We start from the raw sequence: 26,421 nt of genomic DNA on the forward strand, positions 1-26,421 counted from the left end.
CAGAGGAAAGCACAAACACAGTCCCCCACTACCACAAATAATGCAGTCGAGTTTCCCACATTTGGGAAAATCACAGGGGTCAGCATACCCAGAATGCAATGAATGAACCTCACCCTGGGAGAACCTTACAGAGCAGCTCTGGAGCTGTTACAGTGCCCAGCTGCTGCAAGAAATCAGCTTGAATGCTTCAGGGGCTGGGGCATAGCCAACATGAGCCCCACACCGAAGGAGGGTGGAGGTGTTTAATGCAAACTAGGGGTCGGTCAAGCGCCGCAAAAGGCCACCATGCCCTGCACGCCCCTTTTCTGTTTTCATATGCAGACGAGGGTTGAAGCCAACTTTGACCCACTGCTTGGATGACATCACCATATGCAAATCCATCTGCGGCAGGCCTTCCCCCAGGAATGCTTGCACTAGTTGTTGCATTTGGTTTGTTGTTTGGGGGTGCTTCAGTATTAGTCAGCCTTCTGCTCCACCCTCCTTTGGTGTGGGGCTCATGTTGGCCATGTCCCATCCCCTGAAGCATTCAAGCAGATTTCTTGCAGCAGCTGGGCACTGTAACAGCTCCAGAGCTGCTCTGTAAGGCAAGTAAAAGGGTGTGGGCCCTGCAGCACTACCTGTAGTTTGCATTGTGCATTGGAAGGCACAAAGTAAGCAGACGGGAGGAGAAGTCAGGATAGTGCACAAGGGTATAGAAGGGAGCGGCTGAAGAAAAGAGAAGTGGAAACAGACAGCAAACTAGGCTGGAGAGAGATCTGAGACAAAGAGATCTGAATTATACGAGAGCCGACCAGGGGAAACACAAATTATGCAGTCAAGTTTCCCACATTTGGGGAAATCGCAGGGGCTGCACACCCAGAGTGCAATGGGTGAGCCTTGCCCTGGGAGAAGCACCTTCATGATCATAGTATCTCACCTGGCAGGTAAGTAGGAGTTGGGCTAGAGCTGGGGAGGGTCGCTGCTCGGGCACCCCCCTGTTAAGTGAAGGAGATCCAACTGAGGCAGCACAAGGGAACTCTCAAAAGAAGAACAAGGCTAGAGGAAGATCTGAAACAAAGAAATCTGACTTTTACCAGAGCTGACCAGAAGAAAACACAAACACAGTCCCCCACTACCACAAATAAAGCAGTCGAGTTTCCCACATTTGGGGAAATCACAGGGGTCAGCATACCCAAAATGCAATGAATGAACCTCACCTCGACTGCTTTATTTGTGGTAGTGGGGGACTGTGTTTGTGTTTTCTTCTGGTCAGCTCTGGTAAAAGTCAGATTTCTTTGTTTCAGATCTTCCTCTAGCCTTGTTCTTCTTTTGAGAGTTCCCTTGTGCTGCCTCAGTTGGATCTCCTTCACTTAACAGGGGGGTGCCCGAGCAGCGACCCTCCCCAGCTCTAGCCCAACTCCTACTTACCTGCCAGGTGAGATACTATGATCATGAAGGTGCTTCTCCCAGGGCAAGGCTCACCCATTGCACTCTGGGTGTGCTGCCCCTGCGATTTCCCCAAATGTGGGAAACTTGACTGCATAATTTGTGTTTCCCCTGGTCGGCTCTCGTATAATTCAGATCTCTTTGTCTCAGATCTCTCTCCAGCCTAGTTTGCTGTCTGTTTCCACTTCTCTTTTCTTCAGCCGCTCCCTTCTATACCCTTGTGCACTATCCTGACTTCTCCTCCCGTCTGCTTACTTTGTGCCTTCCAATGCACAATGCAAACTACAGGTAGTGCTGCAGGGCCCACACCCTTTTACTTGCCTTACAGAGCAGCTCTTGAGCTGTTACAGTGCCCAGCTGCTGCAAGAAATCTGCTTGAAAGCTTCAGGGGATGGGGCATGGCCAACATGAGCCCCACACCAAAGCAGGGTGCAGCAGAAGGCTGCCTAATACTGAAGCACCCCCAAACAACAAACCAAATGCAACAACTAGTGCAAGCATTCCTGGGGGAAGGCCTGCCGCAGATGGATTTGCATATGGTGATGTCATCCAAGCAGTGGGTCAAAGTTGGCTTCAACCCTCGTCTGCATATGAAAACAGAAAAGGGGCGTGCAGGGCATGGTGGCCTTTTGCGGCGCTTGACTGACCCCTAGTTTGCATTAAACACCTCCACCCTCCTTCGGTGTGGGGCTGATGTTGGCTATGCCCCAGCCCCTGAAGCATTCAAGCTGATTTCTTGCAGCAGCTGGGCACTGTAACAGCTCCAGAGCTGCTCTGTAAGGCAAGTAAAAGGGTGTGGGCCCTGCAGCACTACCTGTAGTTTGCATTGTGCATTGGAAGGCACAAAGTAAGCAGACGGGAGGAGAAGTCAGGATAGTGCACAAGGGTATAGAAGGGAGCGGCTGAAGAAAAGAGAAGTGGAAACAGACAGCAAACTAGGCTGGAGAGAGACCTGAGACAAAGAGATCTGAATTATACGAGAGCCGACCAGGGGAAACACAAATTATGCAGTCAAGTTTCCCACATTTGGGGAAATCGCAGGAGCAGCACACCCAGAGTACAATGGGTGAGCCTTGCCCTGGGAGAAGCACCTTAATGATCATAGTATCTCACCTGGCAGGTAAGTAGGAGTTGGGCTAGAGCTGGGGAGGGTCGCTGCTCGGGTACCCCCCTGTAAAGTGAAGGAGATCCAACAAAGGCAGCACAAGGGAACTCTCGAAAGAAGAACAAGGCTAGAGGAAAATGTGAGACAAAGAAATCTGACTTTTACTAGAGCTGACCAGAGGAAAGCACAAACACAGTCCCCCACTACCACAAATAATGCAGTTGAGTTTCCCACATTTGGGGAAATCACAGGGGTCAGCATACCCAAAATGCAATGAATGAACCTCACCCTGGGAGAAAAATCTTCATGACCATGGTATCTCCTATGCAAAATAAGTATGATTTGGAATAGGGCTGGGGAGGGCCGCTGCTCATGCACATCTCTGTCAAGTAAAGGAGATTCAACTGAGGCAGCACAAGGGAACTCTCATCTGGGGACAACAACTGCAGGGAGAACATATATTTTCAGATGAACATGGGAGGGCAGAAGGCTGCCTAATACTGAAGCACCCCCAAACAACAAACCAAATGCAACAACTAGTGCAAGCATTCCTGGGGGAAGGCCTGCCGCAGATGGATTTGCATATGGTGATGTCATCCAAGCAGTGGGTCAAAGTTGGCTTCAACCCTCGTCTGCATATGAAAAGAGAAAAGGGGCGTGCAGGGCATGGTGGCCTTTTGCGGCACTTGGCTGACCCCTAGTTTGCATTAAACACCTCCACCCTCCTTTGGTGTGGGGCTCATGTTGGCTATGCCCCAGCCCCTGAAGCATTCAAGCTGATTTCTTGCAGCAGCTGGGCACTGTAACAGCTCCAGAGCTGCTCTGTAAGGCAAGTAAAAGGGTGTGGGCCCTGCAGCACTACCTGTAGTTCGCATTGTGCGTTGGAAGGCACAAAGTAAGCAGACAGGAGGAGAAGTCAGGATAGTGCGCAAGGGCATAGAAGGGAGCGGCTCAAGAAAAGAGAAGTGGAAACAGACAGCAAACTAGGCTGGAGAGAGACCTGAGACAAAGAGATCTGAATTATACGAGAGCCGACCAGGGGAAACACAAATTATGCAGTCAAGTTTCCCACATTTGGGGAAATCGCAGGAGCAGCACACCCAGAGTGCAATGGGTGAGCCTTGCCCTGGGAGAAGCACCTTCATGATCATAGTATCTCACCTGGCAGGTAAGTAGGAGTTGGGCTAGAGCTGGGGAGGATCGCTGCTCGGGTACCCCCCTGTAAACTGAAGGAGATCCAACTGAGGCAGCACAAGGGAACTCTCGAAAGAAGAACAAGGCTAGAGGAAAATCTGAGACAAAGAAATCTGACTTTTACCAGAGCTGACCAGAGGAAAGCACAAACACAGTCCCCCACTACCACAAATAATGCAGTCAAGTTTCCCACATTTGGGGAAATCACAGGGGTCAGCATACCCAAAATGCAATGAATGAACCTCACCCTGGGAGAACAATCTTCATGACCATGGTATCTCCTATGCAAAATAAGTATGATTTGGAATAGGGCTGGGGAGGGCCGCTGCTCATGCACATCTCTGTCAAGTAAAGGAGATTCAACTGAGGCAGCACAAGGGAACTCTCATCTGGGGACAACAACTGCAGGGAGAACACATATTTTCAGATGAACATGGGAGGGCAGAAGGCTGCCTAATACTGAAGCACCCCCAAACAACAAACCAAATGCAACAACTAGTGCAAGCATTCCTGGGGGAAGTTCTGCAGAAGACGGATTTGCATACGGTGATGTCATCCAAGCAGTGGGTCAAAGTTGGCTTCAACCCTCATCTGCATATGAAAAGAGAAAAGGAGCGTGCAGGGCATGGCGGCCTTTTGCGGTGCTTGGATGACCCCTAGTTCGCATTAAACACCTCCACCCTCCTTTGGTGTGGGGCTCATGTTGGCCATGCCCCATCCCCTGAAGCATTCAAGCTGATTTCTTGCAGCAGCTGGGCACTGTAACATCTCCAGAGCTGCTCTGTAAGGCAAGTAAAAGGGTGTGGGCCCTGCAGCACTACCTGTAGTTTGCATTGTGCATTGGAAGGCACAAAGTAAGCAGACGGGAGGAGAAGTCAGGATAGTGCACAAGGGTATAGAAGGGAGCGGCTGAAGAAAAGAGAAGTGGAAACAGACAGCAAACTAGGTTGGAGAGAGACCTGAGACAAAGAGATCTGAATTACACGAGAGCCGACCAGGGGAAACACAAATTATGCAGTCAAGTTTCCCACATTTGGGGAAATCGCAGGGGCAGCACACCCAGAGTGCAATGGGTGAGCCTTGCCCTGGGAGAAGCACCTTCATGATCATAGTATCTCACCTGGCAGGTAAGTAGGAGTTGGGCTAGAGCTGGGGAGGGTCTCTGCTTGGGCACCCCCCTGTCAAGTGAAGGAGATCCAACTGAGGCAGCACAAGGGAACTCTCGAAAGAAGAACAAGGCTAGAGGAAGATCTGAACAAAGAAATCTGACTTTTACCAGAGCTGACCAGAGGAAAACACAAACACAGTCCCCCACTACCACAAATAAAGCAGTCGAGTTTCCCACATTTGGGGAAATCACAGGGGTCAGCATACCCATAATGCAATGAATGAACCTCACCCTGGGAGAATAATCTTCATGACCATGGTATCTCCTATGCAAAATAAGTATGATTTGGGATAGAGCTGGGGAGGGCCGCTGCTCAGGCACATCTCTGTCAAGTAAAGGAGATTCAACTGAGGCAGCACAAGGGAACTCTCATCTGGGGACAACAACTGCAGGGAGAACACATATTTTCAGATGAACATGGGAGGGCAGAAGGCTGCCTAATACTGAAGCACCCCCAAACAACAAACCAAATGCAACAACTAGTGCAAGCATTCCTGGGGGAAGTTCTGCAGAAGACGGATTTGCATACGGTGATGTCATCCAAGCAGTGGGTCAAAGTTGGCTTCAACCCTCATCTGCATATGAAAAGAGAAAAGGGGCGTGCAGGGCATGGCGGCCTTTTGCGGTGCTTGGATGACCCCTAGTTCGCATTAAACACCTCCACCCTCCTTTGGTGTGGGGCTCATGTTGGCCATGCCCCATCCCCTGAAGCATTCAAGCTGATTTCTTGCAGCAGCTGGGCACTGTAACAGCTCCAGAGCTGCTCTGTAAGGCAAGTAAAAGGGTGTGGGCCCTGCAGCACTACCTGTAGTTTGCATTGTGCATTGGAAGGCACAAAGTAAGCAGACGGGAGGAGAAGTCAGGATAGTGCACAAGGGTATAGAAGGGAGCGGCTGAAGAAAAGAGAAGTGGAAACAGACAGCAAACTAGGCTGGAGAGAGACATGAGACAAAGAGATCTGAATTATACGAGAGCCGACCAGGGGAAACACAAATTATGCAGTCAAGTTTCCCACATTTGGGGAAATCGCAGGAGCAGCACACCCAGAGTACAATGGGTGAGCCTTGCCCTGGGAGAAGCACCTTCATGATCATAGTATCTCACCTGGCAGGTAAGTAGGAGTTGGGCTAGAGCTGGGGAGGGTCGCTGCTCGGGTACCCCCCTGTAAAGTGAAGGAGATCCAACTGAGGCAGCACAAGGGAACTCTCGAAAAAAGAACAAGGCTAAAGGAAAATCTGAGACAAAGAAATCTGACTTTTACCAGAGCTGACCAGAGGAAAGCACAAACACAGTCTCCCACTACCACAAATAATGCAGTCAAGTTTCCCACATTTGGGGAAATCACAGGGGTCAGCATACCCAAAATGCAATGAATGAACCTCACCCTGGGAGAAAAATCTTCATGACCATGGTATCTCCTATGCAAAATAAGTATGATTTGGAATAGGGCTGGGGAGGGCCGCTGCTCATGCACATCTCTGTCAAGTAAAGGAGATTCAACTGAGGCAGCACAAGGGAACTCTCATCTTGGGACAACAACTGCAGGGAGAACATATATTTTCAGATGAACATGGGAGGGCAGAAGGCTGCCTAATACTGAAGCACCCCCAAACAACAAACCAAATGCAACAACTAGTGCAAGCATTCCTGGGGGAAGGCCTGCCGCAGATGGATTTGCATATGGTGATGTCATCCAAGCAGTGGGTCAAAGTTGGCTTCAACCCTCGTCTGCATATGAAAAGAGAAAAGGGGCGTGCAGGGCATGGTGGCCTTTTGCGGCGCTTGGCTGACCCCTAGTTTGCATTAAACACCTCCACCCTCCTTTGGTGTGGGGCTCATGTTGGCTATGCCCCAGCCCCTGAAGCATTCAAGCTGATTTCTTGCAGCAGCTGGGCACTGTAACAGCTCCAGAGCTGCTCTGTAAGGCAAGTAAAAGGGTGTGGGCCCTGCAGCACTACCTGTAGTTTGCATTGTGCATTGGAAGGCACAAAGTAAGCAGACGGGAGGAGAAGTCAGGATAGTGCACAAGGGTATAGAAGGGAGCGGCTGAAGAAAAGAGAAGTGGAAACAGACAGCAAACTAGGCTGGAGAGAGACCTGAGACAAAGAGATCTGAATTATACGAGAGCCGACGAGGGGAAACACAAATTATGCAGTCAAGTTTCCCACATTTGGGGAAATCGCAGGAGCAGCACACCCAGAGTGCAATGGTTGAGCCTTGCCCTGGGAGAAGCACCTTCATGATCATAGTATCTCACCTGGCAGGTAAGTAGGAGTTGGGCTAGAGCTGGGGAGGGTCGCTGCTCGGGTTCCCCCCTGTGAAGTGAAGGAGATCCAACTGAGGCAGCACCAGGGAACTCTCGAAAGAAGAACAAGGCTAGAGGAAGATCTGAGACAAAGAAATCTGACTTTTACCAGAGCTGACCAGAGGAAAGCACAAACACAGTCCCCCACTACCACAAATAATGCAGTCGAGTTTCCCACATTTGGGAAAATCACAGGGGTCAGCATACCCAGAATGCAATGAATGAACCTCACCCTGGGAGAACAATCTTCATGACCATGGTATCTCCTATGCAAAATAAGTATGATTTGGGATAGGGCTGGTGAGGGCAGCTGCTCAGGCACATCTCTGTCAAGTAAAGGAGATTCAACTGAGGCAGCACAAGTGAACTCTCATCTGGGGACAACAACTGCAGGGAGACCACATCTTTTCAGATGAACATGGGAGGGCGGAAGGCTGCCTAATACTGAAGCACCATCAAATATCAAACCATATGCAACAACTAGTACAAGCACTCCTGTGGGAAGGTCTGCAGCAGACGGATTTGCATACGGTGATGTTATCCAAGCAGTGGGCCAAAGTTGACTGGAACCCTCATCTGCATATGAAAAGAGAAAAGGGGCATGCAGGGCATGGCGGCCTTTTGCAGTGCTTGGATGACCCCTAGTTCGCATTAAACACCTCCCCCCTCCTTTGGTGTGGGGCTCATGTTGGCCATGCCCCATCCCCTGAAGCATTCAAGCTGATTTCTTACAGCAGCTGGGCACTGTAACAGCTCCAGAGCTGCTCTGTAAGGCAAGTAAAAGGGTGTGGGCCCTGCAGCACTACCTGTAGTTTGCATTGTGCATTGGAAGGCACAAAGTAAGCAGACGGGAGGAGAAGTCAGGATAGTGCACAAGGGTATAGAAGGGAGCGGCTGAAGAAAAGAGAAGTGGAAACAGACAGCAAACTAGGCTGGAGAGAGACCTGAGACAAATAGATCTGAATTATACGAGAGCCGACCAGGGGAAACACAAATTATGCAGTCAAGTTTCCCACATTTGGGGAAATCGCAGGGGCAGCACACCCAGAGTGCAATGGGTGAGCCTTGCCCTGGGAGAAGCACCTTCATGATCATAGTATCTCACCTGGCAGGTAAGTAGGAGTTGGGCTAGAGCTGGGGAGGGTCGCTGCTCGGGTACCCCCCTGTCAAGTGAAGGAGATCCAACTGAGGCAGCACAATGGAACTCTCGAAAGAAGAACAAGGCTAGAGGAAAATCTGAGACAAAGAAATCTGACTTTTACCAGAGCTGACCAGAGGAAAGCACAAAAACAGTCCCCCACTACCACAAATAATGCAGTCAAGTTTCCCACATTTGGGGAAATCACAGGGGTCAGCATACCCAAAATGCAATGAATGAACCTCACCCTGGGAGAACAATCTTCATGACCATGGTATCTCCTATGCAAAATAAGTATGATTTGGAATAGGGCTGGGGAGGGCCGCTGCTCATGCACATCTCTGTCAAGTAAAGGAGATTCAACTGAGGCAGCACAAGGGAACTCTCATCTGGGGACAACAACTGCAGGGAGAACACATATTTTCAGATGAACATGGGAGGGCAGAAGGCTGCCTAATACTGAAGCACCCCCAAACAACAAACCAAATGCAACAACTAGTGCAAGCATTCCTGGGGGAAGTTCTGCAGAAGACGGATTTGCATACGGTGATGTCATCCAAGCAGTGGGTCAAAGTTGGCTTCAACCCTCATCTGCATATGAAAAGAGAAAAGGGGCGTGCAGGGCATGGCGGCCTTTTGCGGTGCTTGGATGACCCCTAGTTCGCATTAAACACCTCCACCCTCCTTTGGTGTGGGGCTCATGTTGGCCATGCCCCATCCCCTGAAGCATTCAAGCTGATTTCTTGCAGCAGCTGGGCACTGTAACAGCTCCAGAGCTGCTCTGTAAGGCAAGTAAAAGGGTGTGGGCCCTGCAGCACTACCTGTAGTTTGCATTGTGCATTGGAAGGCACAAAGTAAGCAGACGGGAGGAGAAGTCAGGATAGTGCACAAGGGTATAGAAGGGAGCGGTTGAAGAAAAGAGAAGTGGAAACAGACAGCAAACTAGGCTGGAGAGAGACCTGAGACAAAGAGATCTGAATTATACGAGAGCCGACCAGGGGAAACACAAATTATGCAGTCAAGTTTCCCACATTTGGGGAAATCGCAGGGGCAGCACACCCAGAGTGCAATGGGTGAGCCTTGCCCTGGGAGAAGCACCTTCATGATCATAGTATCTCACCTGGCAGGTAAGTAGGAGTTGGGCTAGAGCTGGGGAGGGTCGCTGTTCGGGCACCCCCCTGTCAAGTAAAAGAGATCCAACTGAGGCAGCACAAGGGAACTCTCGAAAGAAGAACAAGGCTAGAGGAAGATCTGAGACAAAGAAATCTGACTTTTACCAGAGCTGACCAGAGGAAAGCACAAACACAGTCCCCCACTACCACAAATAATGCAGTCGAGTTTCCCACATTTGGGAAAATCACAGGGGTCAGCATACCCAGAATGCAATGAATGAACCTCACCCTGGGAGAACAATCTTCATGACCATGGTATCTCCTATGCAAAATAAGTATGATTTGGGATAGGGCTGGTGAGGGCCGCTGCTCAGGCACATCTCTGTCAAGTAAAGGAGATTCAACTGAGGCAGCACAAGGGAACTCTCATCTGGGGACAACAACTGCAGGGAGACCACATCTTTTCAGATGAACATGGGAGGGCGGAAGGCTGCCTAATACTGAAGCACCATCAAATATCAAACCATATGCAACAACTAGTACAAGCACTCCTTGGGGAAGGTCTGCAGCAGACGGATTTGCATACGGTGATGTTATCCAAGCAGTGGGCCAAAGTTGACTGGAACCCTCATCTGCATATGAAAAGAGAAAAGGGGCATGCAGGGCATGGCGGCCTTTTGCAGTGCTTGGATGACCCCTAGTTCGCATTAAACACCCCCACCCTCCTTTGGTGTGGGGCTCATGTTGGCCATGCCCCATCCCCTGAAGCATTCAAGCTGATTTCTTGCAGCAGCTGGGCACTGTAACAGCTCCAGAGCTGTTCTGTAAGGCAAGTAAAAGGGTGTGGGCCCTGCAGCACCACCTGTTGTTCGCATTGTGCGTTGGAAGGCACAAATTAAGCAGACGGGAGGAGAAGTCAGGATAGTGCGCAAGGGCATACATTTCTCTTAGTCCGGGGGCAAGGCTTCAAAATGGGGTCTGCAACGGAGGAGACACAGGGGGCGTGGTCACAGCAGCTTTTCTCTACAGCCTGCACCAGCAGGAGCCTACACCATTTTTTATGATCACGCTGAACTGCAGTGCGACTGCAATTACAGCATGGTCAAGAAGGGAGGCGTCATGCTGGGTGGCCATGCCCTGTCACTGTGCAGGAGCCAGCACAGCTCACACACTAGTCCCCGGGTGCAGCCCCCAACCCCCGGGACACCCGGAGCAACAAAATGTAGATTCAGGCCACCAGGCCACGCCCCTACCTATGAAACCATGCCTCCTTTTTACCATTGCGCTGTTTATCTGCGCGCACTGCATTACAATCTCCCTCGCCACCTTTCTGGGTGTCACCAGTGATAGTGACACCTCTGCCATGCTTGTAGCAGCTGGTCCTAAGATCTACGCCTCAAGCCCTGAGTGTTTGCCCTTGTGACTTGTTGATCATCATAGCGAAGCAGATGCTTACAGAAAACTGCAGGGGCTTAGATTGAAAATAAAAAAATTGATGGGTATAAGGTAGAGAGGAGCGGGTTCGGTTCTCCGAGAACCGAATTCCCCACGAACTCCACGTGGTTTACACTGGTCCGAGGCAGGCTCGGTTGTTCCCGCCTGACTCGGAAAACCTGAACAAGGGAAAATGTCATCATCCCGCTGTCGGATTCTTGCGAGATTCGGATTCCATATAAAGAGCTGCGCGTTGCTGCCATTTTTACTCGTGCATTGAAGAGAGAGCGGAGAGGACGTGGCTATGTTCTCTCAGTGGAAATCTCAATATCAGTGCTCAGTATCAGTGGTTACTTATTGCTGCTCAGTAATACTAGTAGTGTGTCTCTCCTGCTCAGTGTCAGTTCTCAGTAGTATCCTCATCAGTGCTCAGTATCACTGCTCATTGTCTTGTGCTGCATTGTGGTGCTCAGCATACTACAGTACATTACTAATAGTCCAGTGCTGCATCTTGCTGCTCAGTGTCAGTTCTAGTATCCTCATCAGTGCTCACTATCACTGCTCATTGCATTGTGGTGTTCTGTATACTACAGTAACATAGTAATATAGTATATATAGAGGAGCGGGTTCGGTTCTCCGAGAACCGAATTCCCGACGAACTCCACGTGGTTTACACTGGTCCGTGGCAGGCTCGGTTGTTCCCGCCTGACTCGGAAAACCTGAACAAGGGAAAATGTCATCATCCCGCTGTCGGATTCTCGCGAGATTCGGATTCCATATAAAGAGCTGCGCGTTGCCGCCATTTTTACTCGTGCATTGAAGAGAGAGCGGAGAGGACGTGGCTATGTTCTCTCAGTGGAAATCTCAATATCAGTGCCCAGTATCAGTGGTTACTTATTGCTGCTCAGTAATACTAGTAGTGTGTCTCTCCTGCTCAGTGTCAGTTCTCAGTAGTATCCTCATCAGTGCTCAGTATCACTGCTCATTGTCTTGTGCTGCATTGTGGTGCTCAGCATACAACAGTACATTACTAATAGTCCAGTGCTGCATCTTGCTGCTCATGTTGGCTATGCCCCAGCCCCTGAAGCATTCAAGCTGATTTCTTGCAGCAGCTGGGCACTGTAACAGCTCCAGAGCTGCTCTGTAAGGCAAGTAAAAGGGTGTTGGCCCTGCAGCACTACCTGTAGTTTGCATTGTGCGTTGGAAGGCACAAAGTAAGCAGACAGGAGAAGTCAGGAGAGTGCACAAGGGCATAGAAGGCAGGGGCTCAAGAAAAGAGAAGTGGAAACAGACAGCAAACTAGGCTGGAGAGAGACCTGAGACAAAGAGATCTGAATTATACGAGTAGCCGACCAGAGGAAACACAAATTATGCAGTCAAGTGTCCCACATTTGGGGAAATCGTAGGAGCAGCACACCCAGAGTGCAATGGGTGAGCCTTGCCCTGGTAGAAGCACCTTCCTGATCATAGTATCTCACTTGGCAGGTAAGTAGGAGTTGGGCTTGAGCTGGGGAGGGTCGCTGCTCGGGCACCCCCCTGTCAAGTGAAGGAGATCCAACTGAGGCAGCACAAGGAAACTCTCAAAAAAAGAACAAGGCTAGAGGAAGATCTGAGACAAAGAAATCTGACTTTTACCAGAGCTGACCAGAGGAAAGCACAAACACAGTCCCCCACTACCACAAATAATGCAGTCGAGTTTCCCACATTTGGGGAAATCACAGGGGTCAGCATACCCAGAATGCAATGAATGAACCTCACCCTGGGAGAACAATCTTCATGACCATGGTATCTCCTATGCAAAATAAGTATGATTTGGGATAGGGCTGGGGAGGGCCGCTGCTCAGGCACATCTCTTTCAAGTAAAGGAGATTCAACTGAGGCAGCACAAGGGAACTCTCATCTGGGGACAACAACTGCAGGGAGAACACATATTTTCAGATGAACATGGGAGAGCTGAAGGCTGCCTAATACTGAAGCACCCCAAACAACAAACCAAATGCAACAACTAGTACAAGCATTCCTGGGGGAAGGTCTGCAGAAGACGGATTTGCATACGGTGATGTCATCCAAGCAGTGGGCCAAAGTTGGCTGGAACCATCATCTGCATATGAAAAGAGAAAAGGGGTATGCAGGGCATGGCGGCCTTTTGCGGCGCTTGGATGACCCTTAGTTCGCATTAAACACCTCCACCCTCCGTCGGTGTGGGGCTCATGTTGGCTATGCCCCAGCCCCTGAAGCATTCAAGCTGATTTCTTGCAGCAGCTGGGCACTGTAACAGCTCCAGAGCTGCTCTGAAAGGCAAGTAAAAGGGTGTGGGCCCTGCAGCACTACCTGTAGTTTGCATTGTGCGTTGGAAGGCACAAAGTAAGCAGACAGGAGAAGTCAGGAGAGTGCACAAGGGCATAGAAGGCAGCGGCTCAAGAAAAGAGAAGTGGAAACAGACAGCAAACTAGGCTGGAGAGAGACCTGAGACAAAGAGATCTGAATTATACGAGTAGCCGACTAGAGGAAACACAAATTATGCAGTCAAGTGTCCCACATTTGGGGAAATCGTAGGAGCAGCACACCCAGAGTGCAATGGGTGAGCCTTGCCCTGGGAGAAGCACCTTCCTGATCATAGTATCTCACCTGGCAGGTAAGTAGGAGTTGGGCTAGAGATGGGGAGGGTCGCTGCTCGGGCACCCCCCTGTCAAGTGAAGGAGATCCAACTGAGGCAGCACAAGGAAACTCTCGAAAAAAGAACAAGGCTAGAGGAAGATCTGAGACAAAGAAATCTGTCTTTTACCAGAGCTGACCAGAGGAAAGCACAAACACAGTCCCCCACTACCACAATTAATGCAGTCGAGTTTCCCACATTTGGGGAAATCACAGGGGTCAGCATACCCAGAATGCAATGAATGAACCTCACCCTGGGAGAACAATCTTCATGACCATGGAAACTCCTATGCAAAATAAGTATGATTTGGGATAGGGCTGGGGAGGGCCGCTGCTCAGGCACATCTCTGTCAAGTAAAGGAGATTCAACTGAGGCAGCACAAGGGAACTCTCATCTGGGGACAACAACTGCAGGGAGAACACATATTTTCAGATGAACATGGGAGGGCAGAAGGCTGCCTAATACTGAAGCACCCCCAAACAACAAACCAAATGTAACAACTAGTAAAAGCATTCCTGGGAGAAGGTCTGCAGAAGACGGATTTGCATACGGTGATGTCATCCAAGCAGTGGGCCAAAGTTGGCTGGAACCCTCATCTGCATATGAAAAGAGAAAAGGGTTATGCAGGGCATGGCGGCCTTTTGCGGTGCTTGGATGACCCCTAGTTCGCATTAAATACCTCCACCCTCCTTCGGTGTGGGGCTCATGTTGGCTATGCCCCAGCCCCTGAAGCATTCAAGCTGATTTCTTGCAGCAGCTGGGCACTGTAACAGCTCCAGAGCTGCTCTGTACGGCAAGTAAAAGGGTGTGGGCCCTGCAGCACTACCTGTAGTTCGCATTGTGCGTTGGAAGGCACAAAGTAAGCAGACGGGAGAAGTCAGGATAGTGCGCAAGGGCATAGTAGGGAGCGGCTCAAGAAAACAGAAGTGGAAACAGACAGCAAACTAGGCTGGAGAGAGACCTGAGACAAAGAGATCTGAATTATACGAGAGCCGACCAGGGGAAACACAAATTATGCAGTCAAGTTTCCCACATTTGGGGAAATCGCAGGAGCAGCACACCCAGAGTGCAATGGGTGAGCCTTGCCCTGGGAGAAGCACCTTCATGATCATAGTATCTCACCTGGCAGGTATGTAGGAGTTGGGCTAGAGCTGGGGAGGGTCGCTGCTCGGGTACCCCCCTGTCAAGTGAAGGAGATCAAACTGAGGCAGCACAATGGAACTCTCGAAAGAAGAACAAGGCTAGAGGAAGATCTGAGACAAAGAAATCTGACTTTTACCAGAGCTGACCAGAGGAAAACACAAACACAGTCCCCCACTACCACAAATAATGCAGTTGAGTTTCCCACATTTGGGGAAATCACAGGGGTCAGCATACCCAGAATGCAATGAATGAACCTCACCCTGGGAGAACAATCTTTATGACCATGGTATCTCCTATGCAAAATAAGTATGATTTGAGATAGGGCTGGGGAGGGCCGCTGCTCAGGCACATCTCTGTCAAGTAAAGGAGATTCAACTGAGGCAGCACAAGGGAACTCTCATCTGGGGACAACAACTGCCGGGAGAACACATATTTTCAGATGAACATGGGAGGGCAGAAGGCTGCCTAATACTGAAGCACGCCCAAACAACAAACCAAATGCAACAACTAGTACAAGCATTCCTGGGAGAAGGTCTGCAGAAGACGGATTTGCATACGGTGATGTCATCCAAGCAGTGGGCCAAAGTTGGCTGGAACCCTCATCTGCATATGTTGAAGATACAATTTGTGAATTGCATTTAACACTATCTCCCTTTCCTGGGGAGAAGATGGTAGGGCCGATTTGAAAAACCGGCGAGGAGGCACCTCTTCGAATTTCAGCTTGTAACCCTGAGAAACAATTTCTATTGCCTAGGGATCCACCTGCGAATGAACCCAGATGTGGCTGAAAACTCGAAGACGTGCCCCCAACTGGGCGGACTCCTTTAGCGGAGCCCCAGCGTCATGCGGTGGATTTTGTAGAGGCCGGGGAGGACTTCTGTTCCTGGGAACTAGCTGTGTTGTGCAGCTTCTTCCCTCTGCCCTTACCTCTGGCAAGAAAGGACGCACCTCGTACTTTCTTGTTTCTCTGTGATCGAAAGGACTGCATTTGATAATGTGGTGCTTTCTTAGGCTGTGAGGGAATATAAGGCAAAAAATTTGATTTACCAGCTGTAGCTGTGGAGACTAGGTCCGAGAGACCTTCCCCAAACAATTCCTCACCCCTGTAAGGTAAAACCTCCATATGCCTTTTTGAGTCGGCATCACCTGTCCATTGCCGGGTCCATAGGACTCGTCTAGCAGAAATCGACATAGCGTTTATTCTAGAACCCAGTAGACTAATGTCACTTTGAGCATCTCTCATATATAGGACAGCATCTTTTATATGCCCTATGGTCAATAACATAGCATCCTTATCTAGGGTCTCAATCTCTGCTGATAAGGTATCTGTCCATGCTGCCACCGCGCTACAACCCCGGCCGACGCAATTGCCGGTCTGAGTAAGGTACCAGAATGTGTGTAAATGGACTTTAGGGTAACCTCCTGCTTGCGGTCAGCAGGGTCCCTGATGGTAGCCGTATCCTGGGATGGCAGCGCTACCTTTTTGGATAAGCGTGTCAATGCTTTATCCACCCTAGGGGAGGATTCCCACCGTATCCTGTCCATTGGCGGGAAAGGATACGCCATAAGAATCCTTTTGGGAATCTGCAGCTTTTTGTCTGGAGATTCCCAAGCTTTTTCACATAATTCGTTCAACTCATGTGAGGGGGGAAAGGTTATCTCAGGTTTCTTTCCCTTATACATGTGTACCCTCGTGTCAGGGACAGGGGACTCTGTGATGTGCAAAACATCTTTTATTGCAATAATCATATATCGAATACATTTAGCCAATTTTGGCTGTAACTTTGCATCATCGTAGTCGACACTGGAGTCAGAATCTGTGTCGGTATCTGTGTCAACTATTTGGGATAGTGGGCGCTTTTGAGACCCCGAAGGTCCCTGCGACATAGGGACAGGCATGGGTTGACTCCCTGACTGTTCCCTAGCTTCAGCTTTGTCTAATCTCTTGTGTAATAAGTTTACATTAGCACTTAAAACATTCCACATATCCATCCAGTCAGGTGTCGGCGTTGTCGATGGAGACACCACATTAATTTGCTCCTGCTCCTCTCTAGGAGAGCCTTCTACCTCAGACATGTCGACACACGTGTACCGACACACCATACACTCAGGGAATCCTCTTATCTGAGGACAGTTCCCCAACAAGGCCCTTTGGAGAGACAGAGAGAGAGAGTATGCCAGCACACACCCCAGCGCTATATGACCCAGGAAAAAAACACAATAATTTTATGTTTACCCAGTAGCGCTGTATTTCCATATATATATGCGCCTAATTATGTGCCCCCCTCTTCTTTAAGACCCTCTTTCTACCGTGGTATAAGCAGGGGAGAGTCCGTGGAGCTTCCCCTCAGCGGTGCTGTGGAGAAAATGGCGCTGGTGAGTGCTGAGGGAGAAGCCCCACCCCCTCAGCGACGGGCTTCTGTCCCGCTCAAATATAGTAAAAAAATGGCGGGGGCTCTTATATATATATATACAGTGCCTAGCTGCATATATATTTATTTTGCCAAAGAGAGGTCTATATTGCTGCCCAGGGCGTCCCCCCTGCGCCCTTCACCCTTACACTGACTGCCGTGTGTGAGGTGTATTGGAGCAATGGAGCACAGCTTTACTGCTGTGCGTTACCTCAGTGAAGATCATGAAGTCTTCCGCCGCCTCTGAAGTCTTCTTTTCTTCTCATACTCACCCGGCTTCTATCTTCCGGCTCTGCGAGGGGGACGGCGGCGCGGCTCTGGGACGGACGGCGAGGGTGAGACCTGCGTACCGATCCCTCTGGAGCTAATGCTGTACAGTAGCCTAAGAAGCAGAGCCTATCAACTCACAGAAGTAGGTGTGCATCTCTCCCCTCCGCCCCTCGATGCAGGGAGTCTGTTGCCAGCAGGCTCCCTGAAAATAAAAAAATCTAACAAATATACTTTCTGTCAGGAAACTCAGGAGAGCTCCCTGAAAAGCACCCAGTCTCCTCTGGGCACAGTAGTAAACTGAGGTCTGGAGGAGGGGCATAGAGGGAGGAGCCAGTGCACACCCAGATCTAAAGTCTTTCTTAAAGTGCCCATGTCTCCTGCGGAGCCCGTCTATCCCCCATGGTCCTTACGGAGTCCCCAGCATCCTCTAGGACGTAAGAGAAAAATTATGCTGGCAGAAAAATCCAATTGAGTGATTAAACAGCTCCAGAGCTGCTCTGTAAGGCAAGTAAAAGGGTGTGGGCCCTACAGCACTACCTGTAGTTTGCATTGTGCATTGGAAGCCTAGTTTGCTGTCTGTTTCCACTTCTTTTTTCTTGAGCCCCTCCCGTCTATACCCTTGTGCACTATCCTGACTTCTCCTCCCGTCTGCTTACTTTGTGCCTTCCAATGCACAATGCAAACTACAGGTAGTGCTGCAGGGCCCACACCCTTTTACTTGCCTTACAGAGCAGCTCTTGAGCTGTTACAGTGCCCAGCTGCTGCAAGAAATCAGCGTGAATGCTTCAGGGGCTGGGGCATGGCCAACATGAGCCCCACACCGAAGGAGGGTGGGGGTGTTTAATGCGAACTAGGGGTCTCGCACAATGCGAACTACAGGTAGTGCTGCAGGGCCCACACCCTTTTACTTGCCTTACAGAGCAGCTCTGGAGCTGTTACAGTGCCCAGCTGCTGCAAGAAATCAGCTTGAATCCTTCAGGGGCTGGGGCATAGCCAACATGAGCCCCACACCGACGGAGGGTGGAGGTGTTTAATGCGAACTAGGGGTCATCCAAGTGCCGCAAAAGGCCGCCATGCCCTGCACACCCCTTTTCTCTTTTCATATGCAGACGAGGGTTGAAGCCAACTTTGACCCACTGCTTGGATGACATCGCCATATGCAAATCCATCTGCTGCTGGCCTTCCCCCAGGAATGCTTGCACTAGTTGTTGCATTTGGTTTGTTGTTTGGGGGTGCTTCAGTATTAGGCAGCCTTCTGCCCTCCCATGTTCATCTGAAAATATGTGTTCTCCCTGCAGTTGTTGTCCCCAGATGAGAGTTCCCTTGTGCTGCCTCAGTTGAATCTCCTTTACTTGACAGAGATGTGCCTGAGCAGCGGCCCTCCCCAGCCCTATCCCAAATCATACTTATTTTGCATAGGAGATACCATGGTCATGAAGACTGTTCTCCCAGGGTGCGGTTCATTCATTGCATTCTGGGTATGCTGACCTCTGTGATTTCCCCAAATGTGGGAAACTCGACTGCATTATTTAATGCGAACTAGGGGTCATCCAAGCACCGCAAAAGGCCGCCATGCCCTGCATACCCCTTTTCTCTTTTCATAAGCAGACGAGGTTTGAAGCCAACTTTGACCCAATGCTTGGATGACATCACTTGCTGCCTTTCCAATGAAGCAAGTTTAATTTAATAATAGGTGAAAAACCATCCCTACAAAGGTGTTAATCAGATACTTGGCTTTGTGGACACTTTTCAGAGCACAAATTTGTTAGCATAAAAATAAAGCCAGAAAATGAAGAGCTGTTTAATCACTCAATTGGATTTTTCTGCCAGCATATTTCTTTTTCTCTGCAACCCACTGCTAAATTGTGCTTCCTAGCTGTTTTTATAAAATCACTGAATCAAATCTAACTCTGATTACATCAGAGAAGGCCTGGTACCCTACACCATAACAGGGGGTTTGAAATTTTGACTTGTCTACTTAAAGATCACCAAAATCTGATAACAAGGTCAATTAAGTCCCTGGGTGGGATTGAACCACCAACCTTTTGGTTAATAGCCTTACACACTAACTGATTGCGCCACAGCGACACTTTGCAAAAGTACATACTGACAAAGGCTAATAAGCATTCATCTAGAACGATTCCTAGAAACATTTTAAAAAGTCAATAATGTGGAGAGTTTTTGTAAGATGTTTCTTCCATCAACCAATGAAGAAACACATTGGTACATTCCCATGATGAGTGAGTGCTTCAGGATCTTTTGCACTTACATGTGCAGCAGAGTACTGTAATGGAAGCATGCTGGGTCCATAACCCAGAGGTAGGCATATTGAAACTATCCTCTGCTATATGCATTTTTTTTTGTTAATTAAAGTAATCCAAAACTGGGATTGATATTTTTGCTCTTTTATTTTTACTTAAAGTACAATAACTTTTACCATTTTAATTTGTTTTAATAGTATATTGACAGTATTGTTTTCTTTCAAAAATCCAATTAATTTTCTTTACCCGATTATTAAAATGGTAATTGACAAAAACAAACTACATTGTCACCAGAAGAGCAATACAAAATGTACAAGTGATATATTAAAATCATCTTTCCAGCTTGAATTTCAATGATGCATTGGGGCAACGAATTTGTGAGAAACATCTTCACCCTTAAATAAAGATTTTCTTAATTCCTTACCTGTGTGCTAATTAGATATCACCTTGTTTTCACATTAAACAGACTTCCACATGAGAAAACAGCAAAGATGCAGTGGCGTTAATGTTTCCTGGTGTCAACCTGTATTATTTCCGTAGATATTGAAATGAGGATGCATCTTGCTGCCTTTCCAATGAAGCAAGTTTAATTTAGTAATAGGTGAAAAACCATCCCTACAAAGATGTTAATCAGATACTTGGCTTTGTGGACACTTTTCAGAGAACAAATTTGTAATCATAAAAATAAAGCCAGAAAATGAAGAGCTGTTTAATCACTCAATTGGATTTTTCTGCCAGCATTTTTCTTTTTCTCTGCAACCCACTGCTAAATTGTGCTTCCTAGCTGTTTTTTTATAAAATCACTTAATCAAATCTAACTCTGATTACATCAGAGAAGGCCAGGTACCCTATACCATAAGAGGGGGTTTGCAATTTTGACTTGTCTACTTAAATATCACCAAAATGTGATCACAAGGTCAATTACGTCCCTGGGTGGGATTGAACCACCAACCTTTTGATAAATAGCTGAACACACTAACCGATTGCGCCACAGAGACACTTTGCAAAAAGCACATACTGACAAAGACTAATAAGCATTCATCTAGAACGTTTCCTAGAAAAACTTTAAAAAGTCAATAATCTGGAGAGTTTTTGTAAGATGTTTCTTCCAGCAACCAATGAAGAAACACATTAGTACTTTCGCATGATGAGTGAGAGCTTCAGGATCTCTTGCACTTACATGTGCAGCAGAGTACTGCAATGGAAGCATGCTGGGCCCATAACCCAGAGGTAGGCAGATTGAAACTATCCTTTGCTATATGAATTTTTTTTTTTGTTCATTAAAGTAATCCAAAACTGGGATTGATATTTTAGCTTTTATTTTTACTTAAAGTACAATAACTTTTACCATTTTAATTTGTTTTAATAGTATATTGACAGTATTGTTTTCTTTCAAAAATCCACTTAATTTTCTTTACCCTATTATTAAAATGGTAATTGACAAAAACAAACTACATTGTCACCATAAGAGCAATACAAAATGTACAAGTGATATATTAAAATCATCTTTCCAGCTTGAATTTCAATGATGCATTGGGGCAACGATTTTGTGAGAAACATCTTCACCCTTAAATAAAGATTTTCTTAATTCCTTACCTGTGTGCTAATTAGATATCACCTTGTTTTCACATTAAACAGACTTCCACATGAGAAAGCAGCAAGGATGCAGTGGCGTTAATGTTTCCTGGTGTCAACCTGTATTATTTCAGTAGATATTGAAATGAGGATGCATCTTGCTGCCTTTCCAATGAAGCAAGTTTAATTTAGTAATAGGTGAAAAACCATCCCTACAAATATGTTAATCAGATACTTGGCTTTGTGGACACTTTTCAGAGAACAAATTAGTTAGCATAAAAATAAAGCCAGAAAATGAAGAGCTGTTTAATCACTCAATTGGATTTTTCTGCCAGCATATTTCTTTTTCTCTGCAACCCACTGCCAAATTGTGCTTCCTAGCTGTTTTTATAAAATCACTGAATCAAATCTAACTCTGATTACATCAGAGAAGGCCAGGTACCCTACACCATAACAGGGGGTTTGAAATTTTGACTTGTCTACTTAAAGATCACCAAAATCTGATAACAAGGTCAATTAAATCCCTGGGTGGGATTAAACAACCAACCTTTTGGTTAATAGCCTTACACACTAACTGATTGCGCCACAGCTACACTTAGCAAAAGTACATACTGACAAAGGCTAATAAGCATTCATCTAGAACAATTCCTAGAAACATTTTAAAAAGTCAATAATGTGGAGAGTTTTTGTAAGATGTTTCTTCCATCAACCAATGAAGAAACACATTGGTACTTTCCCATGATAAGTGAGTGCTTCAGGACCTCTTGCACTTACATGTGCAGCAGAGTACTGTAATGGAAGCATGCTGGGTCCATAACCCAGAGGTAGGCAGATTGAAACTATCCTCTGCTATATGCATTTTTTTTTGTTAATTAAAGTAATCCAAAACTGGGATTGATATTTTTGCTCTTTTATTTTTACTTAAAGTACAATAACTTTTACCATTTTAATTTGTTTTAATAGTATATTGACAGTATTGTTTTCTTTCAAAAATCCACTTAATTTTCTTTACCCGATTATTAAAATGGTAATTGACAAAAACAAACTACATTGTCACCAGAAGAGCAATACAAAATGTACAAGTGATATATTAAAATCATCTTTCCAGCTTGAATTTCAACGATGCATTGGGGCAACGATTTTGTGAGAAACATCTTCACCCTTAAATAAAGATTTTCTTAATTCCTTACCTGTGTGCTAATTAGATATCACCTTGTTTTCACATTAAACAGACTTCCACATGCGAAAGCAGCAAGGATGCAGTGGCGTTAATGTTTCCTGGTGTCAACCTGTATTATTTCAGTAGACATTGAAATGAAGATGCATCTTGCTGCCTTTCCAATGAAGCAAGTTTAATTTAGTAATAGGTGAAAAACCATCCCTACAAAGGTGTTAATCAGAGACTTGGCTTTGTGGACACTTTTCAGAGAACAAATTTGTTAGTATAAAAATAAAGCCAGAAAATGAAGAGCTGTTTAATCACTCAATTGGATTTTTCTGCCAGCATATTTCTTTTTCTCTGCAACCCACTGCTAAATTGTTCTTCCTAGCTGTTTTTATAAAATCACTGAATCAAATCTAACTCTGATTACATTAGAGAAGGCCAGGTACCCTACACCATAACAGGGGGTTTGAAATTTTGACTTGTCTACTTAAAGATCACCAAAATCTGATAACAAGGTCAATTAAGTCCCTGGGTGGGATTGAACCACCAACCTTTTGGTTAATAGCCTTACACACTAACTGATTGCGCCAAAACGACACTTTGCAAAAGAACATACTGACAAAGGCTAATAAGCATTCATCTAGAACGATTCCTAGAAACATTTTAAAAAGTCAATAATGTGGAGAGTTTTTGTAAGATGTTTCTTCCATCAACCAATGAAGAAACACATTGGTACTTTCCCATGATGAGTGAGTGCTTCAGGATCTCTTGCACTTACATGTGCAGCAGAGTACTGTAATGGAAGCATGCTGGGTCCATAACCCAGAGGTAGGCAGATTGAAACTATCCTCTGCTATATGCATTTTTTTTTGTTAATTAAAGTAATCCAAAACTGGGATTGATATTTTTGCTCTTTTATTTTTACTTAAAGTACAATAACTTTTACCATTTTAATTTGTTTTAATAGTATATTGACAGTATTGTTTTCTTTCAAAAATCCAATTAATTTTCTTTACCCGATTATTAAAATGGTAATTGACAAAAACAAACTACATTGTCACCAGAAGAGCAATACAAAATGTACAAGTGATATATTAAAATCATCTTTCCAGCTTGAATTTCAATGATGCATTGGGGCAACGATTTTGTGAGAAACATCTTCACCCTTAAATAAAGATGTTCTTAATTCCTTACCTGTGTGCTAATTAGATATCACCTTGTTTTCACATTAAACAGACTTCCACATGAGAAAACAGCAAAGATGCAGTGGCGTTAATGTTTCCTGGTGTCAACCTGTATTATTTCCGTAGATATTGAAATGAGGATGCATCTTGCTGCCTTTCCAATGAAGCAAGTTTAATTTAGTAATAGGTGAAAAACCATCCCTACAAAGGTGTTAATCAGAGACTTGGCTTTGTGGACACTTTTCAGAGAACAAATTTGTTATCATAAAAATAAAGCCAGAAAATGAAGAGCTGTTTAATCACTCAATTGGATTTTTCTGCCAGCATTTTTCTTTTTCTCTGCAACCCACTGCTAAATTGTGCTTCCTAGCTGTTTTTTTTATAAAATCACTTAATCAAATCTAACTCTGATTACATCAGAGAAGGCCAGGTACCCTACACCATAAGAGAGGGTTTGCAATTTTGACTTGTCTACTTAAATATTACCAAAATCTGATCACAAGGTCAATTACGTCCCTGGATGGGATTGAACCACCAACCTTTTGATTAATAGCTGAACACACTAACCGATTGCGCCACAGAGACACGTTGCGAAAAGTACACACTGACAAAGACTAATAAGCATTCATCTAGAACGTTTCCTAGAAAAACTTTAAAAAGTCAATAATCTGGAGAGTTTTTGTAAGATGTTTCTTCCAGCAACAAATGAAGAAACACATTGTTACTTTCGCATGATGAGTGAGTGCTTCAGGATCTCTTGCACTTACATGTGCAGCAGAGTACTGCAATGGAAGCATGCTGGGCCCATAACCCAGAGGTAGGCAGATTGAAACTATCCTTTGCTATATGCATTTTTTTTTGTTCATTAAAGTAATCCAAAACTGGGATTGATATTTTAGCTTTTATTTTTACTTAAAGTACAATAACTTTTACCATTTTAATTTGTTTTAATAGTATATTGACAGTATTGTTTTCTTTCAAAAATCCAATTAATTTTCTTTACCCGATTATTAAAATGGTAATTGACAAAAACAAACTACATTGTCACCAGAAGAGCAATACAAAATGTACAAGTGATATATTAAAATCATCTTTCCAGCTTGAATTTCAATGATGCATTGGGGCAACGATATTGTGAGAAACATCTTCACCCTTAAATAAAGATTTTCTTAATTCCTTACCTGTGTGCTAATTAGATATCACCTTGTTTTCACATTAAACAGACTTCCACATGAGAAAGCAGCAAGGATGCAGTGGCGTTAATGTTTCCTGGTGTCAACCTGTATTATTTCAGTAGATATTGAAATGAGGATGCATCTTGCTGCCTTTCCAATGAAGCAAGTTTAATTTAGTAATAGGTGAAAAACCATCCCTACAAATATGTTAATCAGATACTTGGCTTTGTGGACACTTTTCAGAGAACAAATTAGTTAGCATAAAAATAAAGCCAGAAAATGAAGAGCTGTTTAATCACTCAATTGGATTTTTCTGCCAGCATATTTCTTTTTCTCTGCAACCCACTGCCAAATTGTGCTTCCTAGCTGTTTTTATAAAATCACTGAATCAAATCTAACTCTGATTACATCAGAGAAGGCCAGGTACCCTACACCATAACAGGGGGTTTGAAATTTTGACTTGTCTACTTAAAGATCACCAAAATCTGATAACAAGGTCAATTAAATCCCTGGGTGGGATTAAACAACCAACCTTTTGGTTAATAGCCTTACACACTAACTGATTGCGCCACAGCTACACTTAGCAAAAGTACATACTGACAAAGGCTAATAAGCATTCATCTAGAACGATTCCTAGAAACATTTTAAAAAGTCAATAATGTGGAGAGTTTTTGTAAGATGTTTCTTCCATCAACCAATGAAGAAACACATTGGTACTTTCCCATGATAAGTGAGTGCTTCAGGACCTCTTGCACTTACATGTGCAGCAGAGTACTGTAATGGAAGCATGCTGGGTCCATAACCCAGAGGTAGGCAGATTGAAACTATCCTCTGCTATATGCATTTTTTTTTGTTAATTAAAGTAATCCAAAACTGGGATTGATATTTTTGCTCTTTTATTTTTACTTAAAGTACAATAACTTTTACCATTTTAATTTGTTTTAATAGTATATTGACAGTATTGTTTTCTTTCAAAAATCCACTTAATTTTCTTTACCCGATTATTAAAATGGTAATTGACAAAAACAAACTACATTGTCACCAGAAGAGCAATACAAAATGTACAAGTGATATATTAAAATCATCTTTCCAGCTTGAATTTCAACGATGCATTGGGGCAACGATTTTGTGAGAAACATCTTCACCCTTAAATAAAGATTTTCTTAATTCCTTACCTGTGTGCTAATTAGATATCACCTTGTTTTCACATTAAACAGACTTCCACATGCGAAAGCAGCAAGGATGCAGTGGCGTTAATGTTTCCTGGTGTCAACCTGTATTATTTCAGTAGACATTGAAATGAAGATGCATCTTGCTGCCTTTCCAATGAAGCAAGTTTAATTTAGTAATAGGTGAAAAACCATCCCTACAAAGGTGTTAATCAGAGACTTGGCTTTGTGGACACTTTTCAGAGAACAAATTTGTTAGTATAAAAATAAAGCCAGAAAATGAAGAGCTGTTTAATCACTCAATTGGATTTTTCTGCCAGCATATTTCTTTTTCTCTGCAACCCACTGCTAAATTGTTCTTCCTAGCTGTTTTTATAAAATCACTGAATCAAATCTAACTCTGATTACATTAGAGAAGGCCAGGTACCCTACACCATAACAGGGGGTTTGAAATTTTGACTTGTCTACTTAAAGATCACCAAAATCTGATAACAAGGTCAATTAAGTCCCTGGGTGGGATTGAACCACCAA

At 45.7% G+C, this 26,421-nt stretch overlaps 21 non-coding genes and 3 pseudogenes across 21 annotated transcripts; 2 read left to right on the forward strand and 22 right to left on the reverse strand.

The window, feature by feature from the left end:
• On the reverse strand, positions 1 to 176 carry LOC135016482 (U1 spliceosomal RNA; annotated as a pseudogene).
• A 592-nt stretch (positions 177 to 768) lies between these two features.
• LOC135016356 (U1 spliceosomal RNA) lies at positions 769 to 931 on the reverse strand. The gene has a single exon (XR_010214489.1). It is a non-coding gene; the product is annotated as a U1 spliceosomal RNA (small nuclear RNA).
• Positions 932 to 1,399: 468 nt separating this feature from the next.
• Positions 1,400 to 1,562, forward strand: LOC135016310 (U1 spliceosomal RNA). Its single transcript, XR_010214445.1, has one exon. It is a non-coding gene; the product is annotated as a U1 spliceosomal RNA (small nuclear RNA).
• An 828-nt stretch (positions 1,563 to 2,390) lies between these two features.
• Positions 2,391 to 2,553, reverse strand: LOC135016382 (U1 spliceosomal RNA). Its single transcript, XR_010214515.1, has one exon. It is a non-coding gene; the product is annotated as a U1 spliceosomal RNA (small nuclear RNA).
• A 152-nt stretch (positions 2,554 to 2,705) lies between these two features.
• LOC135016529 (U1 spliceosomal RNA) lies at positions 2,706 to 2,869 on the reverse strand. The gene has a single exon (XR_010214614.1). It is a non-coding gene; the product is annotated as a U1 spliceosomal RNA (small nuclear RNA).
• A 674-nt stretch (positions 2,870 to 3,543) lies between these two features.
• On the reverse strand, positions 3,544 to 3,706 carry LOC135016338 (U1 spliceosomal RNA). The gene has a single exon (XR_010214471.1). It is a non-coding gene; the product is annotated as a U1 spliceosomal RNA (small nuclear RNA).
• A 152-nt stretch (positions 3,707 to 3,858) lies between these two features.
• On the reverse strand, positions 3,859 to 4,022 carry LOC135016187 (U1 spliceosomal RNA). Its single transcript, XR_010214323.1, has one exon. It is a non-coding gene; the product is annotated as a U1 spliceosomal RNA (small nuclear RNA).
• Positions 4,023 to 4,696: 674 nt separating this feature from the next.
• Positions 4,697 to 4,859, reverse strand: LOC135016283 (U1 spliceosomal RNA). The gene has a single exon (XR_010214418.1). It is a non-coding gene; the product is annotated as a U1 spliceosomal RNA (small nuclear RNA).
• A 151-nt stretch (positions 4,860 to 5,010) lies between these two features.
• On the reverse strand, positions 5,011 to 5,174 carry LOC135016244 (U1 spliceosomal RNA). Its single transcript, XR_010214379.1, has one exon. It is a non-coding gene; the product is annotated as a U1 spliceosomal RNA (small nuclear RNA).
• Positions 5,175 to 5,848: 674 nt separating this feature from the next.
• Positions 5,849 to 6,011, reverse strand: LOC135016364 (U1 spliceosomal RNA). The gene has a single exon (XR_010214497.1). It is a non-coding gene; the product is annotated as a U1 spliceosomal RNA (small nuclear RNA).
• A 152-nt stretch (positions 6,012 to 6,163) lies between these two features.
• LOC135016266 (U1 spliceosomal RNA) lies at positions 6,164 to 6,327 on the reverse strand. Its single transcript, XR_010214401.1, has one exon. It is a non-coding gene; the product is annotated as a U1 spliceosomal RNA (small nuclear RNA).
• Positions 6,328 to 7,028: 701 nt separating this feature from the next.
• Positions 7,029 to 7,164, reverse strand: LOC135016421 (U1 spliceosomal RNA; annotated as a pseudogene).
• A 152-nt stretch (positions 7,165 to 7,316) lies between these two features.
• LOC135016513 (U1 spliceosomal RNA) lies at positions 7,317 to 7,480 on the reverse strand. Its single transcript, XR_010214598.1, has one exon. It is a non-coding gene; the product is annotated as a U1 spliceosomal RNA (small nuclear RNA).
• A 674-nt stretch (positions 7,481 to 8,154) lies between these two features.
• LOC135016328 (U1 spliceosomal RNA) lies at positions 8,155 to 8,317 on the reverse strand. Its single transcript, XR_010214462.1, has one exon. It is a non-coding gene; the product is annotated as a U1 spliceosomal RNA (small nuclear RNA).
• Positions 8,318 to 8,469: 152 nt separating this feature from the next.
• Positions 8,470 to 8,633, reverse strand: LOC135016215 (U1 spliceosomal RNA). The gene has a single exon (XR_010214350.1). It is a non-coding gene; the product is annotated as a U1 spliceosomal RNA (small nuclear RNA).
• A 674-nt stretch (positions 8,634 to 9,307) lies between these two features.
• LOC135016311 (U1 spliceosomal RNA) lies at positions 9,308 to 9,470 on the reverse strand. The gene has a single exon (XR_010214446.1). It is a non-coding gene; the product is annotated as a U1 spliceosomal RNA (small nuclear RNA).
• Positions 9,471 to 9,622: 152 nt separating this feature from the next.
• Positions 9,623 to 9,786, reverse strand: LOC135016519 (U1 spliceosomal RNA). Its single transcript, XR_010214604.1, has one exon. It is a non-coding gene; the product is annotated as a U1 spliceosomal RNA (small nuclear RNA).
• Positions 9,787 to 12,210: 2,424 nt separating this feature from the next.
• On the reverse strand, positions 12,211 to 12,374 carry LOC135016459 (U1 spliceosomal RNA). The gene has a single exon (XR_010214559.1). It is a non-coding gene; the product is annotated as a U1 spliceosomal RNA (small nuclear RNA).
• A 152-nt stretch (positions 12,375 to 12,526) lies between these two features.
• LOC135016339 (U1 spliceosomal RNA) lies at positions 12,527 to 12,690 on the reverse strand. Its single transcript, XR_010214472.1, has one exon. It is a non-coding gene; the product is annotated as a U1 spliceosomal RNA (small nuclear RNA).
• A 670-nt stretch (positions 12,691 to 13,360) lies between these two features.
• On the reverse strand, positions 13,361 to 13,524 carry LOC135016406 (U1 spliceosomal RNA). Its single transcript, XR_010214534.1, has one exon. It is a non-coding gene; the product is annotated as a U1 spliceosomal RNA (small nuclear RNA).
• Positions 13,525 to 13,676: 152 nt separating this feature from the next.
• LOC135016229 (U1 spliceosomal RNA) lies at positions 13,677 to 13,840 on the reverse strand. Its single transcript, XR_010214364.1, has one exon. It is a non-coding gene; the product is annotated as a U1 spliceosomal RNA (small nuclear RNA).
• Positions 13,841 to 14,511: 671 nt separating this feature from the next.
• Positions 14,512 to 14,674, reverse strand: LOC135016379 (U1 spliceosomal RNA). The gene has a single exon (XR_010214512.1). It is a non-coding gene; the product is annotated as a U1 spliceosomal RNA (small nuclear RNA).
• Positions 14,675 to 14,826: 152 nt separating this feature from the next.
• LOC135016194 (U1 spliceosomal RNA) lies at positions 14,827 to 14,990 on the reverse strand. The gene has a single exon (XR_010214329.1). It is a non-coding gene; the product is annotated as a U1 spliceosomal RNA (small nuclear RNA).
• Positions 14,991 to 18,763: 3,773 nt separating this feature from the next.
• LOC135016481 (U1 spliceosomal RNA) lies at positions 18,764 to 18,942 on the forward strand (annotated as a pseudogene).
• The last annotated feature ends 7,479 nt before the right edge of the window (positions 18,943 to 26,421 follow it).

Source organism: Pseudophryne corroboree, unplaced genomic scaffold (genome assembly GCF_028390025.1).
Source record: "Pseudophryne corroboree isolate aPseCor3 unplaced genomic scaffold, aPseCor3.hap2 scaffold_299, whole genome shotgun sequence".
Lineage (NCBI taxonomy): Eukaryota > Metazoa > Chordata > Amphibia > Anura > Myobatrachidae > Pseudophryne > Pseudophryne corroboree.